General features: G+C 36.3%; 1 non-coding gene across 1 annotated transcript; it reads left to right on the top strand.

Moving 5' to 3' along the window:
• The first annotated feature begins 3,762 nt into the window (after positions 1-3,762).
• Positions 3,763-3,885, top strand: LOC123805271. The gene has a single exon (XR_006783296.1). It is a non-coding gene; the product is annotated as a U6atac minor spliceosomal RNA (small nuclear RNA).
• Positions 3,886-13,989: the final 10,104 nt, after the last annotated feature.

A 13,989-nucleotide genomic window follows, 5' to 3' on the forward strand; every position in this document is an offset into this window, starting at 1 on the left:
TTCAGATGTGATTAGGATTGGATATCAATGATAAATAAGGCATAATACAGGTGGAGGGAAAAGATAATGGTGAGGATATACCAGAGGACTGTGGTTCTCAGATAAATATGCAAACAAATATTGCTGTGTTTTATGTGTAATGCAATGCAGCTAGCAAGTAATAATTGATACATCTTTGCAAGAATTCTAATGGACACCCTTAGTTTCCCATTTTTACTTTATTAATCAAAAAGAATGTGTGTTTCTTTTTTTTTTAAGATTTTATTTATTTATTTCTAGAGAGGGAAGGGAGGGAGGGAGATAGAGAGAGAGAGAAACATCAATGTGCGGTTGCTGGGGGCCATGGCCTGCAACCCAGGCATGTACCCTGGCTGGGAATCGAACCTGCGACACTTTGGTTCGCAGCCCACGCTCAATCCACTGAGCTACTCCAGCCAGGGCGAATGTGTGTTTCTTGACTAAACTCTCAAATGCTCTAAAGCAGTGATTCTCAATTTTGACTGTGTATTAAAATTGTCTTGGGTGCTTTGAAAACAGAATCTAGTCCTTCGACCACACCCACCCCAGAAAACTTGGTTTAATGGCTCTAGGGTAAGGTCAAAGTACCCACATTTAAAAAAAAATTATTGAGGGTAGGAAGATGGTGTCAAGTAGGTGGGAGCTCAACCCACTTCTTGTCCACCCAACTAGAACACCTAGCTGATCTTCTGAGTAACAGAGTGAACAGCCAACAGAATTCCAGCTGATACGATGTTTGGAAGCCAAATGTTGCACAGGATGTTTAAAAATTGAAGTGTAAGACAATAAGACCTGGAATTGAGAGAAGACCAAAGACATGTCCAGAAAGAAGTCAGAAGGCTAACAGCAACAGCTCTGGCAAATTTCACTTTGCTATCCTTCAGAACTTGCATATTATGTTTTTGTTATTTTTATGTTTTTATTTTGTTGGGTTTTTTTATTTCTCTTCTTTCCATTTATTTTTTTTCCTTTTCTTTGTTTGATTTCATTGTTTGTTTGGACTTGCCATTTTATATTATGTAGATAAGAAGTTAATTTCTGGAATGATGAAACAATTTTCCTCAAATTACACAGCTACAATTTGCCTAAAATTACACAGCTACAGTTCACACTAGAATTAAGATCTCTGATTCTTGGGATACAAAGTCAATATCCAGAAATCAAAGGCATTTCTGTACACCATCAATGAAACAGCAGAAGCAAAAATCAAGAAAAAAATCCCATTTGAAATAGCAAAAAGAAAAATAAAATACCTAGTAATAAACCTAAGCAAAGAGGTAAAAAACCTGTATTCAGAAAACTACATAACACTCAGGAAAAAATCAAGGAAGACACAAACAAATGGAAACATATACCATGTTCATGGATTGGAAGGATTAATATCATCAAAATGTCCATACTACCCAAAGCAATTTATAGATTCAATGAAATTCCTTTTAAAGTACCAATGGCGTATTTCACAGACATAGAACAAACACTTCAAAAATTTATATGGAATCTTAAACAACTCGGAATAGCTGCTGCAATTTTGAGAAAGAAGAGTAAAGTAGGAGGGATCACAATACCTGACACTAAACTATATTACAAGGCCACTGTAATCAAAACAGCCTGCTTCTGGCATAAAAACAGGCACATGGACCAATGGAACAGAACAGAGAGCCCAGAAATAAACCCAAGTCTCTACAGTCAATTAATATTTGACAAAGGAAGCAACAACAAAAAATGGAGTAAAAATAGCCTCTTCAACAAATGGTGTTGGGAGAACTGGACAGCTATGTGCAAAAAAATGAAACTTGAGCACCAACTTACACCTTATACAAAAATAAATTCAAGGTGGATGAAAGACTTAAATATAAAATGTGACACCATTAAAGTCCTAGAGGAGAAAGTAGGTAGGAAAATCTCAGATATTTCATGTAGAAACTTTTTTACTGACATGTCCCCTAGAGCAAGGGACATAAAGGAAAGAATAAACAAATGGGACCTCATCAAAATTAAAAGCTTCTGTGCAGCTAAAGAAAACAGTATCAAAATAAAAAGAGAACCAACTGTATGGGAAAACATATTTGCCAATGATGCCTCAGACAAGAGTTTAATCTCCAAAATATATAAAGAACTTACACAAGTACACTCTAAGAAGACAAGGAACCCAATTAAGAAATGGGCAAAGGACTTGAATAGACACTTCTCCTAGGAGGACATACAGAAGATCCAAAGACACATGAAACGATGTTCAATATCGCTAGCTATCAGAGAGATGCAAATTAAAACCACAATGAGATACCACTTCACACCAGTCAGAATGGCCATCATAAACAAAGCAACAAACAACAGGTGTTGGAGAGGTTGTGGAGAAAAGGGGACCCTACTGCACTGTTGGTGGGACTGTAGACTGGTACAACCACTATGGAAAGCAGTATGGAAGTTCCTCAGAAAACTTAAAATGGATTTGCCTTTTGACCCAGCAATTCCATTTCTGGCACTATATCCTATGAACACTAAAAGACCAATACAAAAGAACCTTTGCACCCTGATGTTCATAGCAGCACAATTTACAATAGCTAAGTGTTGCAAAAAACCTAGTTGCCCATCAGTAAATGAATGGATCAAAAAACTATGGTAAATTTACACAATGGAATTCTTTGCAGCAGAAAGAAAGAAGGAGCTCCTACCCTTTGCAACAGCTTGGATGGAGCTTGAAAGCATTATGCTAAGCGAAATAAGCCAGGCAGTGAAAGATAAATACCATATGATCTCACCTTTAACAGGAACCTAAACAACAAAACAAAGAAACAAGCAAAATATAACCAAAGACACTGAAATAGAGAACAGGCTGACAGTGACCAGAGGGGAGAGAAGAGGGAATTTCATGGGAGAATGGGAAGGGTTTACAGGAACAAATTTAAAGGACACATGGACAAAAACTAAAGGGAGGGTGATAATGGGAGGGAAGTGGGGAGGGATGGGTCAGTAGGCTGGAATGAGAGTAAAAGGGAGAAAACTGTACTTGAATAATGATTAAATTAAAAAAAATGCATGATGAGTAAAAAGAAAATAAGAACTACAGGAGATATTTAAACCAAAAAAAAATGAAGAAGATAAATGGATGACATATAACCACAGGAGCAGATGATCAACGTCACTAATTATTAGGAAAATGTAGATTAAAATACTACATATTTACTTTTACATACTTATTAGAATTGTCAAGTTTAGAAAAAACTGAAAATAATAACTTCTGGTTAGAATGAGAAATAACTGGAATGGTCATCATTGCTCATGGGAGTTCAGATGATAGAACTACTTTGGGAAACAGTTTATCAATTCATTAACAAGTGTGCAAAGGGGACCTAAAAATATGCAACATATTTATTAAAAAAAGAAACAGTAATGTGATGATATCAAATACTATACAAAATTTTACTTAATAAAATAGAAAAATAATATCTAATATTTACATAAGTTCCCCCTCTTCTGGATGATGTAGACCCCAGGCATCTATATAAAAAACAAGCCCAGAAATAAGGGCCTTGTTACATTCTTGCAGGTGGGTTATATTTTTATGAGGTTAATCTTTGATATATGACTTACATGATGATGATGTATGATATTCTGTTTTTCAGTACCATAACGCTTATTTTAATGGTAGTTTACAATGCATCTTTCAAGTCTACTATATCCTAAAAGAAATAACACTTCAATTTAGTTATTTAAGGCACAGGAGAAACAGAATTTAAGCTCATGGTTTTGTATGAAAAGAGAGGTTAGCACTCTCTTTGACAAGGATGGAAGAGGCCCTTCAACCTAAGAACATGCACACAATTAAGGCATTGCCAACTACTTTATGACATCTAACTATTATTTTAGAGATTCTAAACAAACTGCTTTTAGGAGAAGAGATACAAAGAGCGAGGAACACAGGTACAAAGAGAAAATGGCAATAAATTAGTATGTATCAAAATAATCTTTTACAATTATACATTATTGATTATGTTATTAGTTTTCCCAATTTTCCCCCTTTATCCCCCTCCACCCTGCACCCCAAACTCTCCAGTTTCCTCTCCCTTAGTTCATGTCCATGGGTTGTACACATAACTTCTTTGAGTTCTGTTTCCAATAACATTTTTGACCTTTCCCCATCTATATAATGACTACCAATTATGCTTCTTCCCTGTACCTTTCCCTCCTATTCCTCTCCTCCCCCTCCCCACTGAAAACCCTCCATGGGATATCCATTTATCTGATTCTGTTCCTGTTCTAGTTGTTTGCTTAGTTTTTGTTTTTGTTCTTTTCTTTCTTTTAATTTTTAGGTTCATTTGTTGATAGTTGTGAGTTTGTTGTCATTTACTGTTAATATTTTTGATGTTCCTTTTTTTAGTTAAGTCCCTTTAACATTTCATATCAAAGTGGCTTGGTGATGATGAACTCCTTTAACTTGACCTTATCTGGGAAGCACTTTATCTGTTCTTCCATTCTAAATGATAGCTTTGCTGGATTGAGTTATCTTTGATGTACGTCCTTGCCTTTCATGACTTTGAATACTTCTTTCCAGCCCCTTCTTGCCTTCAAGGTTTCTTTTGAGAAATCTGCTGATAGCCTTATGGGCACTCCTTTGTAGGTAACTCTTTCCTTTCCCCTTGCTGCTTCGAAGATTCTCTCTTTGTTTTTAATCTTGGGTAACTTAATGATGATGTACCTTGGTGTGTTCCTCTTTGGGTTCAACTTCTTTGGGACTGTCTGAGCTTCCTGGACTTCCTGAACGTCTATTTACTTCCCCAGATTGGGGAAGTTTTCCTTTATTATTTCTTCAATTAAGTTTCCAATTTCTTGTTGTTGTTCTTTTCCTTCTGGCACTGCTATAATTCAGATATTGGAAAGTTTCAGGTTGTCCCAGAGATTTGTAGGACTCTCTTCACTTTTTTGAATTCTTATTTCTTCATTCTGTTCCATTTGGATAGTTATTTCTTCCTTTTTTTCCAAATTGTTGATTTGAGTCCTGTTTTCTTCCTGTCACTGTTGGTTTTCTGAATACTTTGCTTTATTTCATTTTGGGTATCTTTCATTTGTTCTTTCATTTTGTGACCAAGCTCAATCAGTTCTGTGAGCATTTTGATTACCAGGGCTTTAAATTCTCCATCAGATATGTTGGCAATCTCCTCATCTCTTAGTTCTGAAGTTTTGCTCTGTTCTTTCATTTGGGCCATTTTTCTTTGTCTTGGTGCAGCTGATAAGTTGTAAGGGGGTGGGGCCTTATGTATTCAGATGAGCAGGGCTGCCCCCTTTGCTGTACTGTGGTGCTGCCTGTGGGGAGGGATGAGAGAGAGAACAGTGCAGCTCCTCTGCTCGTCTCTAGCACACTATTCAAAGAACTCTCATGTAAGACTGGGAGTTTCTCCCACTGTGGTCACTGCCATAGTCCACAGCCAGCTCTGAGTGTCAGTTTCCCCTTAAGTCAGCCCCTCCTGCACAGCTTGCCACCTTGCCACAGCCATTCCCACCACACAGACTGCCACCTCACCTTGATTCCTTCTGTCCACCGTCTTACAAGTCTGGTTGTTCTGTTTGACTGTTTCTTTAATTCTGTGGTTGTTGGAGTTTCATTCAGTTTGATTTTCTGGCAGTTCTGGTTGTTTATTGATTTTAGATAGTTTGTTATCCTCCTTTTGGTTGTGCAAGGAAGCAAAGGGTTTGTACATATGCCTCCATTTTGGCCACAACTCTGTCAAAAATAATCTTAAATGTAAACAGATTAAATACCCCAATCAAAAGATATACAGTAGCTCAGTGGATAAGAAATACGACCCACCTGTATGCTGTCCACAAGAGACCAACCTCAGAACAAGATATTTACACAGACTGAAAGTGAAAAGATGGAAAAAATAGCCCATGTAAATGGACATGAAAAAAAACTGGGGTGGCTATATTTATATCAGACAAAGTAGACCTCAAACCAAAGGCCACTGTAAAAAGAGATGCAGAAGGTCACTATATAATACTTAACAGAGTAGTCCAACAAGAGAATAATATAGCCATTATAAATATATACACACTCAATATAGAACATAAATATATAAAGAATATCTTGGAAGATTAAAAAAAAGATTTACAGCAATACACTCATTGTAGGAGATTTTAACACTCCACCTCCAACAATTGACAAATCTTCTACACAAAAAATCAACAAGGATATTAGAGCATTGAATGACACTGTAGATCAAATGAACTTAATATTCACATAACATTCTACCCCAAAGAAGTGAAATATATATTCTTTTCTAATTCATATTAATCATTTTCAAAGATAGACCATATGGTAGGACACAAAACAAGCCTTAATAAATTCAAGAAATTTAAAATAATTTCAAGCATTTTCTCAGATTGTAATTAGTTGAAATTAGAAACCAACATCAAGGAGAGAGCAAGATAGTGGAGGAGTGAATGGAAGCCACATTAACCTCCTCTCAGGACCAATCTGGAATTACAATTAAATTGTAGATAAATCACATGGAACAAACAACTGAGCAATAGCAAGAGAGAAGCATTATAACTGTGGTCAGACAGAAGAATCAGCCTCAGCACAACCTGACTGGTGAAGAGTGAGAGGGAGACTGTAGAAGGCAGGCTAGGCACCTACAGGTGGCAGCACCAGAGGGATAATTAAGCAACCAGTTGGAGCCCTGAAAAGGCTAACATCATACTTCCCAATGGAAACACTACAAGCCTGAACGGAATGGAAAGAAATATTCCAAGTGATGAAAAGCAAAGGCCTTCAAACAAGACTACTCTAACCAGCAAGGCTCTCAATTAAAATGAAAGGCAATATAAGGAGTTTCCCAGATCAAAAAGGACTAAAAGAAGACACTTCCACCAAACCAGACTGCAAGAAATCCTAACAGTAATTCTTTAAGAAGAGGAAGAAAAAGAGTGAGGCAGAGAAGCACACAGGTACAAATGGGGTAAAATGGCAATGAATAAGTACCTGCCAATAGTAACCTTGAATGTAAGTGGATCAAATGCTCCAATCAAAAGACATAGTGTAGCTGAATAGATTAGGAAACATGACCTACACATATGCTGCCTACAAGACACTCACTTCAGAAAAAAGACCTACACAGAGTGAAAGTGAAGGGTTGGAGAAAGTATTCCAAGCAAATGGACACGAAAAAAAGTGGGATAGCCCTGGCCATTGTGTCTCAGTGGATTGAGCACTGGCCTGTGAAGCAAAGGGATGCTGGTTTTATTCCCAGTCAGGGGACATGCCTAGGTTGCAGGCTTGCTCCCTGGTGGGCAGCACGTGGGAGGCAACCACACATTGATATTTCTCTCCCTCTCTTTCTCCCTCCCTTCCCCTCTCTAAAAATAAATAAATAAATATTTTTTAAAAGTCAGGGTAGCAATACTTATATCAAACAAAATAAACTTCAAACCAAAGACCATAAAAACAGACACAAAAGGACACTTCATAAAGCTCAAGGGAAGAATATGTCAAGAAGACATGGACATTATAACCATATATGCACACAAAATGTGATCATGGAAATATATAAGGAAAATCTTGGAGGACTTTAAGAAAGAGTATACAGCAACACACTTATACTAGGAGATTTTCACACCCCACTGTGAAAATGGATAAATCTTCCAAACACATGTCAACAAGGATATAATGACATTGAGTATTTAAATAATGTCCTAGATCAAATGAACTTAACAGATATCTATATCTATATCATCTATATCTATCTCTCTCTATATCTATATCCATATCTATATCATCTATATCTATATCTGTATCTATCTATATCATCTATATCTATATCTATTCTATATCATCTATCATCTATATCATCTGTTAAATGTGATGTGTGTACATGTCTATACACACACTTCCCCCCAAAGAAGCAATATACATATTCTTTCAAATGTACATGAAACATTTTCAAAGGTAGACCACATGATAGGACAAAAAACATGCCTCACAATTTCAGGAAAATTTAAATCACATCATGCATTATCTCAGACCACAAGGGGTTGAAACTAAAAACCAACCTCAAGTAAAAATCTCAAAAAAACCTCAAATTCATGGAGGTAGAATAGGATGTGTTTAAACAATGAATGGGTTAATAATGAGATCAAAGAAGAAATTTAAAAAACTCTGGAAACAAATGAAATGAACACACAACAGTCCAAAACACAGGACATAGCAAAAGCAGTCCTGAGAGGGCAGCTCATAGTCATACAGGCCTACCGAAAAAAGATAGAAACATTTCAAATAAATAACTTCATCCTACAACTACAAGAACTGGAGGAAAAACAAGAAAGCCCAGAGCAAATAGAGGAAAGGAAATAGCCAAGATAAGAGCAGAATAAAATGGCAAAGAGAATAAAAGAACAATTCAAAGGATCAACATACCTAGGAACTAAGTCTTTGAAAAGACAAACAGAATTGACAAAACTTTAAGCAGATTCATGAAGAAAAGAGTGAGAAGAAATTATACCTGATACCACACAGATACAAATGATTGTAAGAAATTATTATGAACAATGATATGCCAAGAAAATTGAAAACCTGGGTGAAATTAACAAATTGATAGAAAAATATAATCTTCCAAAACTAAGTTGAGAAGTGCAAATCCTGAACAGACTGATAAGAGCTCATGAAATTGAAGCAGTGATCAAAGAGATCCTGGCACACAAATGCCCTATATTGGATGGTTTCAGGGAGAATTTCAGAAAACATTTCAGGAAGAGCTAACCCTTTTACCTCCCATCCTATTCCAAAAACTCCAAGAGGGAAGGCTCCCAAACTCTTTTTATGAAACTAGCATCACTCTAATCCAAAAACCACATAAAGACACAACAAAGAAAGAAAACTTCAGGCCAATATCACTGATGAACATAGATGCTAACTCCTTGTCCAAATATTGGCAAACCACATCCATTGATACATTAAAAAGATCATTAACCATAATCAAATGGGATTCATCAGTGGGAATCAAGGATAGTTCATAATTCACAAATCAATAAATGTAATACATCACATTAACCAAAGCAAAGACAAAAATCACACGATCGTATCAACAGATGTGGAAAAAGCACTTGGTAAGGCGCAGTGCCCATTTTTGACAGATATACTCAGCAAAGTGGCAGTAGAGGTAACATACCTGAAGATAATAAAGGCTATATGAGAAACTTACAGCAAACATCATACCCAATGGGCAAAAATTAAAAGCTTTCCCACTAAGATTAGGAACAATACAAGGATTAATACAAGTGTCGATTTCACGACTTCTATTCAATATAGTATTGGAAATTCTAGCCACAGCCATGAAAAAAGGAAAATAAATTAAAGGCATCCAAACCAGAAATGAGGAAGTAAATCTATAACTGTTTACAGATGACATGAAAATGTACATAGAAAACCCTATAGACCACCAAAATCTATTCAACATAATAAGAGAATTTGGCGAAACAGCATGATACAAAGTGTATTCAGAAGTCAAGGGTATTTTGTACACCAACCAAATATCAGAAGCAGAACTCATGAAAAATTCCATTTGCTATAGCTCCAAGAATAATAAAGTACCTAGGAATAAGCCTAACCAAGGACGTAATAGAACTTTACTCAGAAAACTCGTCAACAGTGAAGAAAGAAACTAATGATGACACAAATAAATAAAAGCATATATTGTGTTCATGGTTTAGAAGAATTAACATCATCAAAATGTCCATGCTACCCCAACCAATTTATAGATTCAACACAATACTTATTAAAATACCAATGACATATTTCACAGGTATAGAACATCTATTTAAAAATTTATATAGAACCATACATGACGCCAAATAGCCTCAGCAATTTTGAGAAAGAAGAACAAAGTAGGAGGAATCACAACACCTGATATCAAACTATATTAAAAGACAACAGTAAACAAAACAGTCTGGTACTGGCATAAGAACTGACACATAAACCAATGGAACAAAACCTAGAGCCCAGAAATAAACCCAAAGTTCCATGGTCAATTAATATTTTAAAAAGTGGGCAATAACATAAAGTGGAGTAAAAATAAGCCCTTCAACAAATGGTGTTGGGAAATCTGGACAGCTACATGCAGAAAAATGAAACTCAACCACCAACCTACAGCATACACAAAAATAAACTCAAGGAGGAGAAAGTGATGTGGACCCTGACTCATGGGGTCCGTGACATTGTGGATGGGGGAGAGACATTCACATGGACTACCAAGTCCTGTGGAGGAAAAGGGCAGGTGGCTTCACTCTCAAGGGCAGCAAAAGGCCACAGCCTCTGCCATGACAGGCCTTTATTTCTTTTTCTGGTCACATTACATGATGGTCCTCATTTACTATGCGTAGGTTGGCTTTTTGTGGTTACCCTTTACACAAAACAAAGAAGCCAATGCGGTTAATCACATCACAGAAGAGGAATATTTGCAAGTGAAAAAGGAAAAGTAGTTGAACCAGTTACACTCTTCCTTGGAAGGTTTAGCATGGATTTAGGAAGTTACAGTAAGCACTTGCTGTGTCAATTCGCCGTGAGGGAGTTTTAGCAAAATCAAGACTCAAACTAGCCTAGGCACATTGCAGGCCTGATTCCCCATGGGAGAACCTATCAGTGGGCATGGGCCCTGTGCATCTCCGAGTGGGAGCTGGGCCCATGCAATGCAGAACAGCCTCCTACAATAAAGGATTTAAACCTAAGTTGCAACACCATAAACATCATAAAGGAGAACTTAAGCAGGAAAATCTCAGATATTCCACACAACAATATTTTCACCACTATGATCCCTAGAGCAAGGGACATGAAGGAAAGAATAAACAAATAGGACTTCAAAATAAAAAAAGCTTCTGCATGGCTAAAGAAAACATGAGCAAAATGAAAAGGGAACCAAACATATGGTAAAATATGTTTGCAAATGATATCTTGGACAGGCGTTTGATCTCCCAAATATATCAAGAATGTGCACAACTCCACACCAGGAAGACATAAAACACAATTTAAAAAATGGGCAAAGGACCTACTTGAAGACAGTTCTTCAAGTAGGACATACAGAGGGTCTAGAGACATATGAAAAGATGCTCAGTGTCAGTAGTTATCAGAGAGGCACAAATTAAAACCACAATGAGATACCACTTTACACTGGTCAGAATGGCCATCAACCAAATAAAAAAAATTGCTAGTGAGGATGTGGAGAAAGGAGAACCCTAGTACAATGTTAGTGGGAATGCAGACTGGTGCAGCTACTCTGGAAAACAATGTGAAATTTCCTCAAAGGAAAAAAAAACGGAACTGCCTTTTGACCCAGCAATTCCACTGCTGGGATTATACCTTATGAATCTTGAAATACCAATCTTAAAAACCCTGTGCACTCCAATGCTCATAGAATTACAATTTACAATAGCCAAGTGCTGGAAGCAACCTAAGTGACCATCAGTAAATGAACAGATAACAAATCTCTGGTACCTTTACCATATGGAATACCATGCAGTAGAAATAATGAAGGAGCACTTGCCTTTCAGAACAGCATGGATGGATCTGGAGAGCATTATGCTAAGTGAAATTACAGGTGGCAAAAGACCTTATGATCTCACTTATATGTGGAACCTAATCAACAAAATGAATAAGCAAGCAAAATGTAACCAGACACATTGAAATAAAGAACAAACTGACAGTAATCATGTAGGTTGTGCAAAATGGATAATGGAGGAAAATACGGGAATGGCCATCAAGGAAGATACATAAAGGACACATGGACCAAGCCAAAGTGGATAGAATTGAAGGTGGAAGGTGGGGTGGGTGTGAGAGGGCTGTATGGTGGGGGAAATGGAGACAACTGTAGTTGAACAATAAAATGTAAAATAAAATAAAACATTAACTTCTTTTTAAAATTTTATTTTATTCTAATTGTTGTTCAAGTACAGTTTTCTGTCTTTCACTCCCATCCCATCCCACTCCCAGCCCTCTGCCTCCTTCCCATTTCCACCCTCCACTAGTTTTTGTCCATGTGTCCTTTATATTTGTTCCTGTAAATCCTTCCCCTTTTCCACTGAAATTCCCTCCTCTCTCCCCTCTTGTCACTTTCAGCCTGTTCTCTATTTCAGTGTCTTTGGTTATATTTTGCTTATTTGTTTTGTTGTTCAGGTTCCTGTTAAAGGTGAGATCAAATGGTATTTGTCTTTAACTTAAAAAAAAAGAAAACATTCCTAATTTTGTGAAGGAAATAGACATGCAAGTCCAGGAAGCACTGAGAGTCACAATCAAGTTGGATCCAAGGACAACCACACCAAGATACACTGTAATTAAAATGTCCAGTGTTAAAGATCAAGAGAGAATCTTACAAGTAACATGAGAAAAGCAGAGAGTTACCTACAGAGTTCCCATAAGACTGACAATTGATATATCTTCAGAAACTTTGCAGGCAAGAAGAGGCTGTCAAGAAGTATTCAAAGTGATGAAAAGGAAGGCCCTACAACCAAGATAACTCTATCCAGCAAAGCTATCATGTAGAATGGAAAGGCAGATAAAATACTTTTAGACAAGGTAAAACTAAATAAGTTCATCATCACAAAACCATTATTACATGAAACATTAAAGGGACTTATTTAAGAAAAAGAAAATCAAAACTATGAACTTTAAAGTGACAACAAACAACTATCTACAACTGAATATAAAAAATAAAAACAAAAACAAACAACAAGAACAGGAACAGAATTAAAGGTATGGGGATCATTTGAAGGGTTACCAGCTGGGAGGGGGAAGGGTGAGAATGGGGAAAAAGTATAGGGATTTAGAAGCATAATTGGCAGGGACAAAATATAGAGGAGGATATTAAGGATAGTATAGGAAAGGGAGAAGTGAAAGAACTTACACACACAACCCATGGACATCAACTAGGTGGGAAGATTGCTGGAGGGAAGGGGGATAACATTCAGAGGGGTCAAAGGTAAAAGAGAAAATTGGGACAACTGTAACAGCATAATCAATAAAATATACTAAGTAAGTAATACATCTGAAGTGGAAAAGGACCAAATTTTTAACATTAAAGAAGTGCATTTTCTAAAAAAGCCCTGAAGTCATATTGTACCCTTTAAAGAGACTGTTATGAAGTAAAATATAAAAATTTTATTGTAGAAATTACAAATATGGTCATATCATTTAAATTTTAAAGAATGACAATAAGTTTAGATAAATAGCACAAAGATTCAGCCAAAAATGTATGAAGTTATCTAGAAGATAAAATAGAAGTGCATCTCCCAGAATGCACTAAAAAGGATGAGTGAGAGAAAAGAACAGCTTTTATGCCAGCTCTCATATAACTAGTAGTTCTGTAAAGAAAATATAAAGGGGAGAAAACTTTTCAAATAAGAGGAAACAATTTGGCACTACTATAGGTAAGAATAGGTCTTCTAACTATTTTTTTTGTTTTGTTTTCCACATCAAGCTCATTCATTAGTTCCCTATCCAATCTCCACATAGCAACCCAAGTAATTTTTAAGTATAATTTCTAACATTTAAATCTTTGATTAAGCCACTTATGGCCTCTTATTACATGTAGAAAAAAAATCTATATTATTCATTTGATTTAATCTCTACCTCTCAAAGTTACTATCATTCTACCCTTCCTTTCTTCATTATACACCATTATACTCACCACTAAGTGTTTCTCAGAAAATATCCAGATATTTCATGTATCTAAACCTATGGGCTTTCTGCTAATCTTGCCTAGATTACTCTCTCCAGTTTACACTCACACCCTTCACAAATTTGCTTCCTAGTCATTCTTTCAACTAATATTATATACCATTTTCCTTAAGGAGGCTTGTCCCAGTACAATAACTATTTAAGTCCTTTGGCTATTCTTCATCATAGCATGCTGAGCATTTCCTTTATACATTTATTAGGTTTTGTAGGTTAAAAATTTTGCACGGTTGTTGTCTAACAGAGTGAAATATGTT

The sequence above is a fragment of the Phyllostomus hastatus genome, unplaced genomic scaffold (assembly GCF_019186645.2).
Source record: "Phyllostomus hastatus isolate PE091 unplaced genomic scaffold, TTU_PhHast_1.1 phas_scaffold_28, whole genome shotgun sequence".
In the NCBI taxonomy this organism is placed as follows: Eukaryota; Metazoa; Chordata; class Mammalia; order Chiroptera; family Phyllostomidae; genus Phyllostomus; species Phyllostomus hastatus.